Source organism: Oryctolagus cuniculus, chromosome 3 (assembly GCF_964237555.1).
Source record: "Oryctolagus cuniculus chromosome 3, mOryCun1.1, whole genome shotgun sequence".
Lineage (NCBI taxonomy): Eukaryota > Metazoa > Chordata > Mammalia > Lagomorpha > Leporidae > Oryctolagus > Oryctolagus cuniculus.
Window position 1 is genome coordinate 106,964,578 of NC_091434.1, and position 13,171 is coordinate 106,977,748.

A 13,171-nucleotide genomic window follows, 5' to 3' on the forward strand; every position below is an offset into this window, starting at 1 on the left:
ACAATATAGAGAGTTGGAATTAAGAATTCTCAAATTGGACCTCAGATATATACTCTCTGAAAAAGCAGACTAGAACAAAATCAAACAAGTTGTCATGTCTGTCTTTGAGTTCCAGAAGAGTGAAAAACATCTCCTATGGGAGCTAAGAAAGCCCACCAGACTGCAAGTTCAAATTATGCAACCCCTCAATTGAGATATTAGCATAGAAACTAGTCCTGGGCTAGTAACCAGAGAGGCGCTTGGAAAAAACAAAACTGTTAATGCCACAAGAAATTCATAGAAGGGAAATGTAAGCCAAACTCACAATTAAAATTTTTGAAATCTGCAGGGAGACATCTACTATAGACAAAAGATGGAACACACTGTAGAGGCAAGCTGAGACTTTTAAGTACTTGAGGGAATAGAATTACAATAAAAAATGGAATTTTAAGAAATAGTAGGTATTATTTAAAATCATCAAATATCTGGTAAATAAGCTGTGTGAAAGCATGATAACAAGCAGCCTGTAAGAGTTTGCAAGCGTGCGGCGATTAACAAGCTTGATGTCAGAGAGACATGCAAATCCAGTATCTAAGAATGATAGAGGCGGGCGCCCAGGCTCACTAGGCTAATTCTCCGCCTGAGGTGCCAGCACCCCGGGTTCTAGTCTTGGTCGGGGCATCGGGTTCTGTCCCGGTTGCACCTCTTCCAGTCCAGCTCTCTGCTGTGGCCTGTGAAGGCAGCAGAGGATGTCCCAAGTGCTTGGGCCCTGCACCCGCGTGGGAGACCAGGAGGAAGCACCGGGCTCCTGGCTTCGGATCAGCGCAGCGCACCAGCCGTGGCAGCCATTTGGGGGATGAACCAACAGAAGGAAGACCTTTTTCTCTGTCTCTCTCTCTCTCACACTAACTCCGCCTGTCAAAAAACAAACAAACAAACAAACAAACAAAAAAGAATGATAGAATGCATAGGACAGTTTTAGCACTTCAGTCATCATAATGAATGCCAGACAGCAAATATCACCTAACCATGCCCTCTGATTATAATGCCAAGAAAGTGAAAACCTACAACTGAAAGGGACTCCCTCAAACTCTCATGTGTTTGGAAATAATTTATGGGTCAAGAAAAGAATTTGAATCAAACATTAAATATCAACCTGTAGACAACACAACTTAGGCAGTACTTAGAGGAAATTTTAGAGAATGCTTGTAAGAAAGTACGATATGCAACCAACTCAAAAAGTATGACAAGAAGAACAAAGTAAATTCTCTCATATACAAGTAGGTAACAGGGGCCAGCACTGTGGCATTGCGGGTAAAGCAGCCACTTGGCAGTGCTGGCATCCCATATGGGCGCAGGTTCAGGTCCCGGCTGCTCCACTTCCGATCCAGCTCTCTGCTGTGGCCTAGGAGGACAGTGGAGGATGGCCCAAGTCCTTGGGCCCCTGCACCCAGGTGGGAGACCCAGAAGAAGCTCCTGACTCCTGGCTCCTGACTTCAGATTGGCGCCGCTCCTGCCATTGCGGCAGGTTGGGGAGTGAACCAGCGGATGGAGGACCTCCCTCTCTCTTTCTCTCTCTCTCCTTCTCTCTGCCTCTCCTTCTCTCTCTGTGTAACTCTGACTTCCAAATAAATAAATGAATATTAAAAGAAAAACTCGATAACAAAGTAATTATCAAGAACAATAGAGAAATTAATAACACGATAAACAATAGAAAAACAGTAAACTAAAAGTCATTGTTTGAAAAATAATTGATGAACTTCTGACAGAATTGAGTAAAACAGTGACAATTTTAAAAATTCCATGGGTACACATAAACCATCAATGAGGAAATGTAAAAAAGAACCTACTAACAAATGGGGTGGAGATTTTCAGAAATCATACAATAAATAATACTTTAATACAACACTGTGAACACTTGACTTAAATTAACCATTCAATACTATAGAAAAGGTACAACATCCTAGAAAAACATAATTTATCTAAGTCATCCAGGAAAATGAATACTGTTTGAACAGATCTATCATTAGTAAAGAAACTAATACTGCAAAATGTATTAGGGGAAGGCAGTTAGCCTAATGGCTAAAACAACTCATGTACCATGTTGGAGTACCTGGCTTCAGTTCCCAACTCTGACTTTTTATACCAGCTTCCTGCTAATGGAGATTCTGGGAGGCAGTGGCGATGATTCAAGTAATTGGGTTCCTGCCACCATTTGGGATAGCATTTTCAGCTCCTGGATCCAGCCTTGGACCAACTCTAGCAGTTGCAGGCATTTGAGGACTGAAGCAACATAGGAGAATTCACTCTATGTCTCTACCCACAACCCCAATAAATACATTTTAAAAAATTTTAAATACATACAAGCACACAGGCACACAAGCACACAACATACAAAAACACTCACAAAAAAAAAAATTTTTAAATGGTTCCATGAGAAAATTCTACCAAATGTTGAAGGAGGAGATATTTTCAATCTTTTCTTTTTAAAGAGATTTATTTATTTATTTGAAAGGCAGAGTTACAGAGAGGGAGGGAGGGAGGGAGGGAGGAAGGGAGGAAGGGAGGGAGAGAGAGAGAGAAGTCTTCCATATGCTGGTTCACTCCACAGATGGCTGCAACAGCTGGAGCTGAGCCGATCCGAAGCCAGGAGTCAGAGCTTCCTCCAGGTCTCTCATGCAGGTACAGGGGCCAAAGGACTTGGGCCATCTTCTACTTTTCCAGGCCATAGCAGAGAGCTGGATTGGAAGAGGAGCAGCGGGGACTGGAACCGAATCTCATATGGGATGCCAGCATTGCAGGTGTACTTGCTATACCACAGTGCAGGTCCCTGTTTTCAATCTTAATCAAATTGTTTCAAAGAAGAGAAAAAGAGGAAATGTTCCACATTATTTTTCTGAGAATAGCATTATCATAAAATCATAATAAGGTAGATGAATACTAACATAAAAATAAGTCTGAAAAGCAAAACTTGTAGAAGCCAAAAAGACAGGATAATATTAAGCTCCCATTCATGGGGAAAAATATTTTTCTTTCCAGCTTCATCAAAGTGTAACTGACAAAACTGTATACATTTAAGGTATACAGCAAGGTGATTTGATACATATATCAAAATATATATCAAATTTTATATATATATATAATGAAATAACCACCACAATCAAGTCAGTTAACAAATCCACCACCACCTCACATAGATATCATAATTCTTGTGTATGGTGAGACCATTTAAGATCCACTCTCAACAATCAGCGATCTAATATGTTCCGAACTGTGGTCACCCCAAAATACAATAGATGCCCAGACCTTATTCATCAGGTAATGGAAGTCTCTACTCTGACAGATGGCTCCCCTTTTGCTTTCCTTCCAGCCTCCAGCAACTACCATTCTGTTTCTGGAGTTTATCGTTTCAGATTCCACGTATGAGTATAAGAAAGATTTATAGCATTTGTCTTCCTTCACCTACCTTATTTCAGTTACTGTAATGTCCTCCATGTCTATCTGTTTTGTCACGGAAGGCAGGATGAGGGCAGGTGCAATGGTGCAGCTAGTCAAGCTACTGCTTATGACATTGATATCCCATATCAGAATACTAGTTTGAGGTCCAGATGCTACACTTCCAATCCAGTTCCCTGTTAATGTGCCTGAGAAAGCAGCAAATGATATTGCAAACACTTGGGCCCCTGCCATTCACATGGGAGACTTGCATGAGGTTCCTGGCTCCTGGCGTTAGCCTGGCTTAGCCCTGGTCATTGTGGCCATTTAGGGAGTGAAAAAGCAAAGAGTTTCTCTCTCTCTCTCTCTCTCACTCTCCCCATCTTCCTCCTCTCTTCTCTTTCCGTGTGTGGTTCCCTCTCACTCTGTCATTTTTCATATCAAATAAATAAATATACTTTTTTATTAAGAAATGGCAGGATTGCTTTCTTTTTAAGGGTTGGATAATAGTGGATTGTACATACACCAAATTTTATTTATCCATTCAGCCACTGATGAGCACTTGGATTGCTTTCATTTCTTGTGTATTGTGAATAATCAACAAATGAAGATAAGAATGCAGATAGCTGATTTGGGGGCTGAATTCAAGATAGCTGATCTGGGGGCTGGTGTGGCGTTGCCAGTAAAGCCTTCGCCTGAAACATTGGAATCCCATATGGGCACCAGTTTGTGTTCTAGCTGCTCCACTTCTGATCTAGCTCCCATTAATTGCCTTGAAAAAGCAGCTGAAGGTGGCCCAAGTGCTTGGGCCCCTGCCACCCGCGTTGGAGAATAAAATGAAGCTCTTGGCTCCGGGCTTTGGCCTGACCCCACACTGGCTGTTGTGGTCATCAGGGGTGTGAAATAATGGATGGAAGATCTCTCTCTCTCTTTCTCTCTCTCCCCCTCCCTCCCTCCTCCTCTTCCCCCTCCTCCCTCTCTATCTCTCCCTCTTTCTGTAACTCTGACTTTCAAATAAATAAATAAATCTTTTTTTAAAAAATACCTGATTTTGTATGTATACCCAACAGTGAGACTACTGAATTACATGGTTGTCCTATTTTATTTATTTTATTTGTTTATTCAAGAGGCAGAGAAAGAGAGGGAGAGAAGGAGCCAGGAATGGGTTGAACTGAAGTCAGGAATCAGGAATTCAATCATGGTCTCCCTGGCGGGTGTTAGGAACCCAGTTACTTGAGCCATCCCTGCTGCCCCTAGAGTCTGCATTAGCAGTAAGCTGGAGTCAGGAGCTAGAGCCAGGAATCAAATCCAGGGACTCTGATTTGGGGTAGGGGATTCTTAACTGGCATCTTAACCACTAAGCCGAGCACCTGTCCCCAGTAGTTCTGTTTTTCATTTTGAGGACCCTCCACACTGTTTTCCATTATCACTGAATCAACTTACACGGTCACCAACAGTGCGCAAGGGCTGCCTCCTGTCCGCATCCTCACCTACACTTCCTAGCGCTCTCTTTTGGATAACGGCCTTCCTAACAGATGCAAGGTGGTATCTCATTGCAGCTTGGATTTGCACTTCCCCAGTGATTTGTGACATTGAGCACCTTCTCAAATACTGACTGGCTGATGGACCACTTGCTGTCTTCTTTGGAAATACATCTATTCAGTTCACATATATGAATTCTAAATGGATTAAAAACCCCAATGTGAAAAAGCAAAATTGTGAAACTAACAAAATCAGATACAGAAAATTATATACTATGCATAGTTTGGGGAAGTAGAAGGAAATTTCAAGTCACAAAAAGACATAAAAGCAGGGAAACGAAAATATAAAGTTAATTTGAAAATAAAAGCATAGTATGATCATCTGTGGATACCTACACTAGTAGCGAAAATAGAGAAACAAACCTGAGAAGAATAAAGAAGAAAAAGATGGGATGACACAGTAAGTGGGTAGTCATCTCCTGTTTCAATGAATGTGACAAAATAATTGCCATTGTTTAAACTGCGTTAGATGCAAGGGTGTCTGTTACATTAGTTCCTCTAATCATCTGTGTTTTTAAAAAGATTCATTTATTTATTTGAAAGGCAGAGCTAGAGAGAGACAGAGAGAGAGTGTGTGATCTTCCATCTGCTGGTTCAATCCTCAAATAGCTACAACAGCTGAGGTCTAGGTCTGGCCAAAGCCAGGAGCCTGGGGCTCCATCCAGGTGGCTGGGCACAAGTCTTGGGCTGTCTTCCTCTGCTTTCCCAGGCATGTTAGTAGAAAGCTACATTGGAAGCAGAGTTACCAGTAATTGAAAAGGCGCTCTTATATGGGATGTTGACTGCTGCACCACAATGCCATCTATACTATTAAAAAAAAAATCTTGGGGCTGGTGCTGTGGTGTAGCAGGTAAAGCTGCCTCCTGCAGTGCTGGCATCCCATATGGACACTGGTTCAAGACCAGGCAGCTCCACTTCCTGTCCAGCTCTCTGCTATGGCCTGGGAAAGCAGTAGTAGATGGCCCACGTCCTTGGGCCCCTGCACCCACATGGAAGACTTGGAGGAAGCTCCTGGCTCCTGGCTCCTGGCTTTGGATTGGCACAGCTCCGGCCATTGCGGCCATCTGGGGAGTGAACCAGTGGATGGAAGACTTCTCTCTCTCTCTGCCTCTCCTCTCTGTGTTTAACTCTCACTTTCAAGTAAATAAATAAATCTTTTTTAAAAAAATCTTAGCGTGTTAACATGCTTTTGACCTAGAAAGACGGAGAGTCCTCTCAGGTATCCTAGCACCCCCAGAGAAAGTCTAGCCATCTCCCCAACACCACATAGCTAACTCGTGACAGAAATGGGGCGAACTCTCGGCTCCTCTCCACCCCAACCGCCTGCTCTTTCTGGAAACAGCACATGTCTGCCTTTCTGGGCAAACGTTCAAGTTATTTCCACTCTAAAGTGTTATATGGATTTACTAAACCAACAAGAAGTCAGGGGAGAAACTTAAATCACTGTCTTTGCAAGCTACTATTTTCTGCTAGTACCGAGAACTTATTCCAACATAAAATCAATGAGGGAGAGGGGAGCGAGGGAGGGGAAATGAAGTACTTTTATTCTGCTAAAGCGTACAACATTACTCCTACACTCCGGGGTCAATGGGGGAAGGGAGACTGTTTCTCTGCTTCCTACTCACCTGGGAAAACAGACACCCAGGCAAAGGCATCCGCCTGCAGCTGCGAGCCAGTCAAGAGGAAAAGGCTGGTCAGAGAGGCCCCCATGCAACCGGTCAGCCGACAAGCAAGGAGCGGGGACCCAGGGCAGAGCAAGCAGACTCGCAGGACTCCGCCCCCTTAACCCCAGATCAGGAGGCAGCAGCTCTGGGCAGAGGTTCTGGGTGCAGAGTGATGGACAGATGGACTCACTCAGCATTCCCTAAGGCAGCGGTAGTCACTACACATCACAGTAGCTTGGCGGGGGGTGGAGGGGGACAACGACACAGATGACCCACCCCCAAAGAATCTGGTGCGATTGGTCTGAAGCAGCCACTGGTATCAGTGACAAGCATCCCATTCACAGTCTCTGCCCCAAAGGACCAAGAGAAACAACTTGGGAGCACTTTAAAAAGAAATGTTTTCTCAGAGCTAACCTAAGTGGAATGAACTCAGATAACGCAGGCTCTAAAGCCAGCCCTGCCACTTGTTATGTGACCTGGAGCAAATGACTTAATTTCACTCAACCTCAACTTCCTCACCTGGACCATGGGGACAATACTGCCACCACACTACAGTGATGGTTGTGATTGGGACGACAACATGCAAAAGAGCGCCCGATGCTTGGCTGTCATCTCAACCCCGGAATAGCTCATCTGTGGTCAAGTACACCTTGTGGTTGTGATTCAGAACCAGAAAGAACCCAGTGCCTTACATGACTCATTCACTTGCACCCACACATGAGGAGAAAAGTGCTTGCCCACAGCACCTGCCTGGTTATCTCTGGACCGAACACTGGTCTTTGGTTTGAATGGCAAGTCCCAAAGCCAGAAATGAAAGAGAGTAATGAGCAAGTAACCAAAAGATTCCCAACTTGAGACTTAAATATTTCCCTGGCTCAGGTGTCTCTCACACACCAATAGCTTCCACAGCCCCTGACATGTAGAAGGTGCTTATTTCAAATGTAGACAAGGGAAGGAATTGATGGACAGAGGGAGGGAGAGAAGTTTGAACACCACATTTCGGGTCCCCCTCACCCTTCCTGCTGAGCCCAGGCGCTCATTTCAGGATCTCCAATATACAGCTCTGCCCATTCTCTGTGGTAAGCGACCCCATGGCTGGCATCTTCTCTCAGCCATCCACACAGTCTCTTGCCAGCAGTTGTCTAGGATCCAGCATTGTGGGAAAGGGAAATGAAGATGCCAGCACCCTCTCTAGAACTCTTCCACTGTGGCGTGTCTGTATTCTAATGGGCTGGACCAACTATGGCGTGTCTGTATTCTAATGGGCTGGACCAACCATGGCGTGTCTGTATTCTATGGCTGGAGATCAGACTGTATTTCCAAACCAGAAGAAAGCCATAATCCGTTGCTAACTGAAAGAGAACATTTCTTCCACAACTATTCATATCTTTTGGGGGCACCCACCCAACAATCTCAATTTTCAGAAATGAAACATTCAAGATACAGAAAATTGCCATCTCATCCACTTTTTTTTTTTTTTTTTTTTTTTTGACAGGCAGAGTGGACAGTGAGAGAGAGAAACAGAGAGAAAGGTCTTCCTTTGCCGTTGGTTCACCCTCTAATGGCCGCCGCGGCCAGCGAGCTGCGACCGGCACACAGCGCTGATCCGATGGCAGGAGCCAGGTACTTATCCTGGTCTCCCATGGGGTGCAGGGCCCAAGCACTTGGGCCATCCTCCACTGCACTCCCTGGCCACAGCAGAGAGCTGGCCTGGAAGAGGGGCAACCGGGACAGAATCCGGCGCCCCGACCGGAACTAGAACCCGGTGTGCCGGCGCCACATGGCGGAGGATTAGCCTAGTGAGCCGCGGCGCCTGCCCATCTCATCCACTTCTTAAAAATGTGACTAAATAGGTCTCAAGAAAAATGTCATCTCTTCATTAATCAGTATTATAAAGGAATTCACTTAAAAAGCATCTCACAGGCCCCTACTGTCCCACTGTGCTTCTGCTCAATAAAATTACTGTTCTTACATGCTCCTAGACACAAATTCCAGAGCTTGACAGAATTCTGACTATGAATATTGGCTGAAATGTGCTTCAAACATCATTTTTATTTATGTGCCATTAGCACCAGTCACCAAATCTGCTGGGTTTTCATACAGAAGACCCTCAACCCTAACTTGGCAAGATGTCCCTACCAGTACAGAGCACTGGAAAAACGAATCTTAAGCTTATAGGATTACAAAACTAAACTTTCAAATCAAAATGCATTAAACTTCACAGTAACCAGCCTTTAAAGCACACAATATTCAGATGTATCACTCTCCAAAAGATATTGTTGGGAGTGGATTGTTGGGAGTAGTTTTAGACAGGTCTAAGGAAAGAGGTCTCATCGATTTAGCAATTGTGCTGAGTCCCAACTGGGCAGAAACCACATAGCTGAAGTCTGATGCGAAAAAAGAGGCCCTTTATGCAAACTAAGATGGAAAAGATGAATCGAAGTAGACTTTTCTTTATTTGTATGGTTGTTTGGGGATATCACATTTTCTTCATAAGTGAAAACCGTAGTCCTGCTGTGTGTGGGAGAGGCACCATCAACAAAGTCAGTCCGGTACTTGCCACACTTTCCATGCATACACACTGGGGTGCAGAACATGGTTTGTGGCTGTGAAAGCTGTTTTCTCAGCTAGTCTCTGGTTGCCTTTCTCACTTCACCTCTTACCACTTGTTCACAACCCTTGGGCTTGAATCATATGTGCTAGAGTTACCCATGAGGCTAACTGGACTGCCTCTGAGAATGGTTTTTTAGCTGTGGATGGCTTTGCCAAAATAGACCACGGTGGTGAAGCCTTGGACTGTTGAATGTGCTGCTTGACCCTCAAGTTGTTCATCCCCATCCCAGACAGGCTACCCCAAAACACCTCCTCTGCCCCTGCATTGCGGGCCAGGCAAGCTCCTTACCAGTACTGCGAAATCTGGGAGACTCCACTCCTGCTCCCCTTTTCCAGAGTTAGGGGCCCCTTATCTGTGTTCCCTTTCTGCCCTGCACCTGCCTCTGTTGTCAAACATCAATGGAATAATACTGAGATAATATGTTTGCATGCTGAGTTGGTGCCATTTCTGAAGTATCTTTGTATCACCACGTGTAAAACTATGACTAACAGCTAACAGGTAGGTACGTGCAGCACATTTGGGTGACTGCTGAAGCTGTCTGCCATCAAAGAAAAGTTCAGAGAGTAAACTAAGCTCAGCAAGGACTTGGGGAAATCCCATCCAGGCCACCAGCTGGGGAGGAGACCCATCCCCATCCTCACGCACAGAGAGGTGCTGTAGTGAGTGAAGGAAGTCTGGGTCTGTATCAGCATCACTTTACTGGGCTGTGTTGGCCCTTTTCTTCATGGTGAAGAGAAAGGCTGTCTGGTCTGATGGGAGCAAGCGTCATGTTGGTAGACAAAGAGATTTCATGTCCAGACCTCACTGGGCAGCACATGACGCTGAACAGGTCCCCTCTCCTCCCTAGCTGCCGCTTCACACCCACCAAAATGGCTGCAATAAAAAGACAATCGGGGGCGTTGCTGTGGCATAACAGGCTATGCCGCATCCTGCAACCCCAGCATCCTACGTGGACGTGGTTTAAGTCCCAAGCTCCTCCAGTTCCAATCCAGCTCCCTGCTCATGTGCCTGAGAAAGCAGCAGAAGGCAGTGCAAGTGCTTGGGGCCCTGCAGTCCTATGGGAGACCCAGATGAAGCTCTGGCTACTGGCTTTGGTCTGGTCCTGCCCCAGCTGTTGTGGCCATTTGGGGAGTGACTCAGCAGATGGAAAATCTCTCTCTCTCTCTCTTTCTCTCCCTTTCTCTCTCTCCCTCACCCTCAGTAACTCTTTCAAATAAATAAATCTTTTAAAACAACAACAACAACAGACAATAACAGGTGTTGGTGAGGGTATGGACAAATTGGAACCCTTATACTCTGCTGGTGGGAATGTAAAACGATGCAATTGCTTTGAGAAACAGTGGCAGTGCCTCAAAAAGTTCAACTTAAGTCACCACAAGACTCAGAAATTCCACTCAAGGAATCTCACAGACTGGGCAATTTATGAAGAAAATAAGTTTACTTCTCACAGTTCTGGAGGTTGAGTGGTGTGAGAGCAAGGTGCTGCGTGCAGTGAGGGGCTCGCTGCTGCATCATAAGATGGCCCAAGGGCAAGTGAGCACGCAGGAGACAGCTAGCACACAACGTGTGGAGCGGAGCGCAGCCTTTCCTCAGGCCCCAACCCTGAGAGAACAGGCTCAGTGCAATCAGAGGCAGCGCCCTCATAACCTGGTCCTTCCATAAAGCTCCCACGTCTCAACACGATTGTAGTGGCAATTAAATTTCATTAAGAGTTTTACAGGGGGCATTCCAAGCATAGCCAGACCTCAAGACAAACTTCCAGACAAAAAGTTATACACACATGTTCATAGCACCATTCCTCCTCACAGCCAACCAGTGGCAACAACCCAATGTCCATTCATAGATGAGCAATACAACAACGCATTGTTGACCCCTTAAAGGAATGCGGTGCTGAGGGATGCTCAACGTGGATGATCCCTGAGAATGCTGTGTTCAGGGGTAGAAGGAATGGGGAGTGACTGTTTCCCAGGTACGAGGACTCGTTGGCGAGTGATGAAATGTTTTGCAACCAGAAAGAGGTGATGGTTGCTCTCCTTTATGAAAGTACTGAATGCCACTAAACTGTACACTTTACAGTGGCTAATGGTATGTTATGCACTTTTAGAGTGGAAGAAAAATGTTATAATTTTGAATTCAGCCTGGATTATATTTGTCTTTACACTAACAGCCATAAAATGTATTTTTAATATTTATCTATCTACATTTTTAAGAGAAAAAGGGGCCCGTGGAAGCTCCCACTCAGAGCTGAGGAGGGATGGTTCCAGGGGGAGGCAGACCCGCTGGTGTCACCAGTGTGGCAAAGGGGAAATGGCAGCTATGGATCTTTGGAAACGCACAGACTTTCAGAAACCGTTGTGAGGGACTCGCGGAGCTGTGGGTCCTGAAATAGCAGGTGCAAGTAAGAGCAATAAAAATACGCTTGTGTTCACATGACTTTATTTAACACCAGCCTGGAGAGGTCTTTAGGAATGTTACTACCTTTTTTTTTTTTTTTCGGGTAGACTCTGCTAGACATTGTACCTGCAGAGCTAACAGCTGAATCTGTAAGATGCAGAAAGCACTGGTTTACTGACGGCACAGCTTGGAAAGGTAAGAACCAAAGAATCACAAACCAAAGTTTATGTGTCTGGCTTTTCTCGCCAGACTGTGTGGCCTTCTGAGAAAGGAGTACTTGGTTCTTAACGAAAAGCATTTCAGCTCTAAGCGAACTCTTCATGCTGTGCTTTCCCCCTGAGCTCGGTCTCCCGATCTCTGATCACAATGGCTCTGGACTTCCAAAGGCAAACATGTGGGCAGCACCTGCCATGGGACTCTATAGATAATCTTGTAGAGATGATAGGCCCTAGATTTCTCTTTGCAAATGATAAAAAGAAGCACAAATAGGATCAGAGAAAGCTGTGGACTGTGGATGGGGGAATTTTCTTTCCTTAGCCTGCAACCATCGCTGATCAATTTCACTTAGGAACTGACAGCTAATCACCTCCTGATCTCATTAGCCATTCTAGGGTTTAAACATATTAGTGTGTCAGAGAAAGTGGGTTTACTGCGAACAGCAGAGGCATAGGGCAATGATCCTCATGCATTTGACTCTTTCTGGAAAGATTCACTTGGACCAGTGAGCTCAAGATTCACAGAATAAAAGTTGGGAGGGGAGTTGTAAATCTGATCGAGAGGGTGCCCCTTCGGAAAACCTGTGAAGCTGGGGGAGGGGGGGTTGGGAGGGTGCTTTTAGACCTGATTATTTAACCAAGAGCTTCCTTCCAGGCCAACACCTGGGGCAGCTTGGCTGCAGAGGCTGACCTTTCCAAGTCCATGCCCAATTACCCTGTTAAGCAAACAGAGCCCCAGGCGTCTCACTGGATACCACATTTTATCATCTTTGGCCTGTTTACACTGTTTCCAAGAAAGCTGTCCTATTGAAAAATTGCTGGGCTGTGAGAGAAATCAGTGAAAGGTGCATATTTGTAAACAGAACCTCTAATATTCATTATTTTTCCCAGAAGGGATAAGGCCAGCTCCACTGCCACTGGATAAAAATGGCTTTAACTGTTATGGCTGTCATTCCAATGACAAATGTATTTTTCTTTGCTGCCCAGAGCAAGTCTCTTGACACATTCTGCAAACTGAGGGGGGATTTTAATTGCTAAGCCCCCTCTCCACTGGAAGAAGACATGCATGCTAGCGATGCATGTATTTTAACTTTTTTGTTGTTGTTTACTTGAAAGGCAGAGTGGCACAGATACACAGAGAGAGAGAGAGACAGAGAGAGAAACAGAGAGGGAAAGAGAGAGAAAAACTCTGTGCTGATTCACTCCCCAAATGGCTGCTACAGCCAGTATCGGGCCAGGACCAGTACAAAGCCAGGGACCTGGAACTCTACCCAGGTCTTTCACATGGGTGTCAGGAGCCCAAGAACTTGGGCCATCGTCTGCGGCATT

At 45.2% G+C, this 13,171-nt stretch overlaps 1 long non-coding RNA gene across 1 annotated transcript in view; it reads right to left on the reverse strand.

Moving 5' to 3' along the window:
* Positions 1-2,457: 2,457 nt before the first annotated feature.
* LOC138849181 (uncharacterized) overlaps positions 2,458-13,171 on the reverse strand; it is a 76,899-nt gene continuing 66,185 nt past the window's right edge. The window contains exon 2 of the long non-coding RNA XR_011387601.1: positions 2,458-2,820. This is a non-coding gene — a long non-coding RNA (uncharacterized lncRNA). The remainder of the gene's footprint in view (positions 2,821-13,171) is intronic.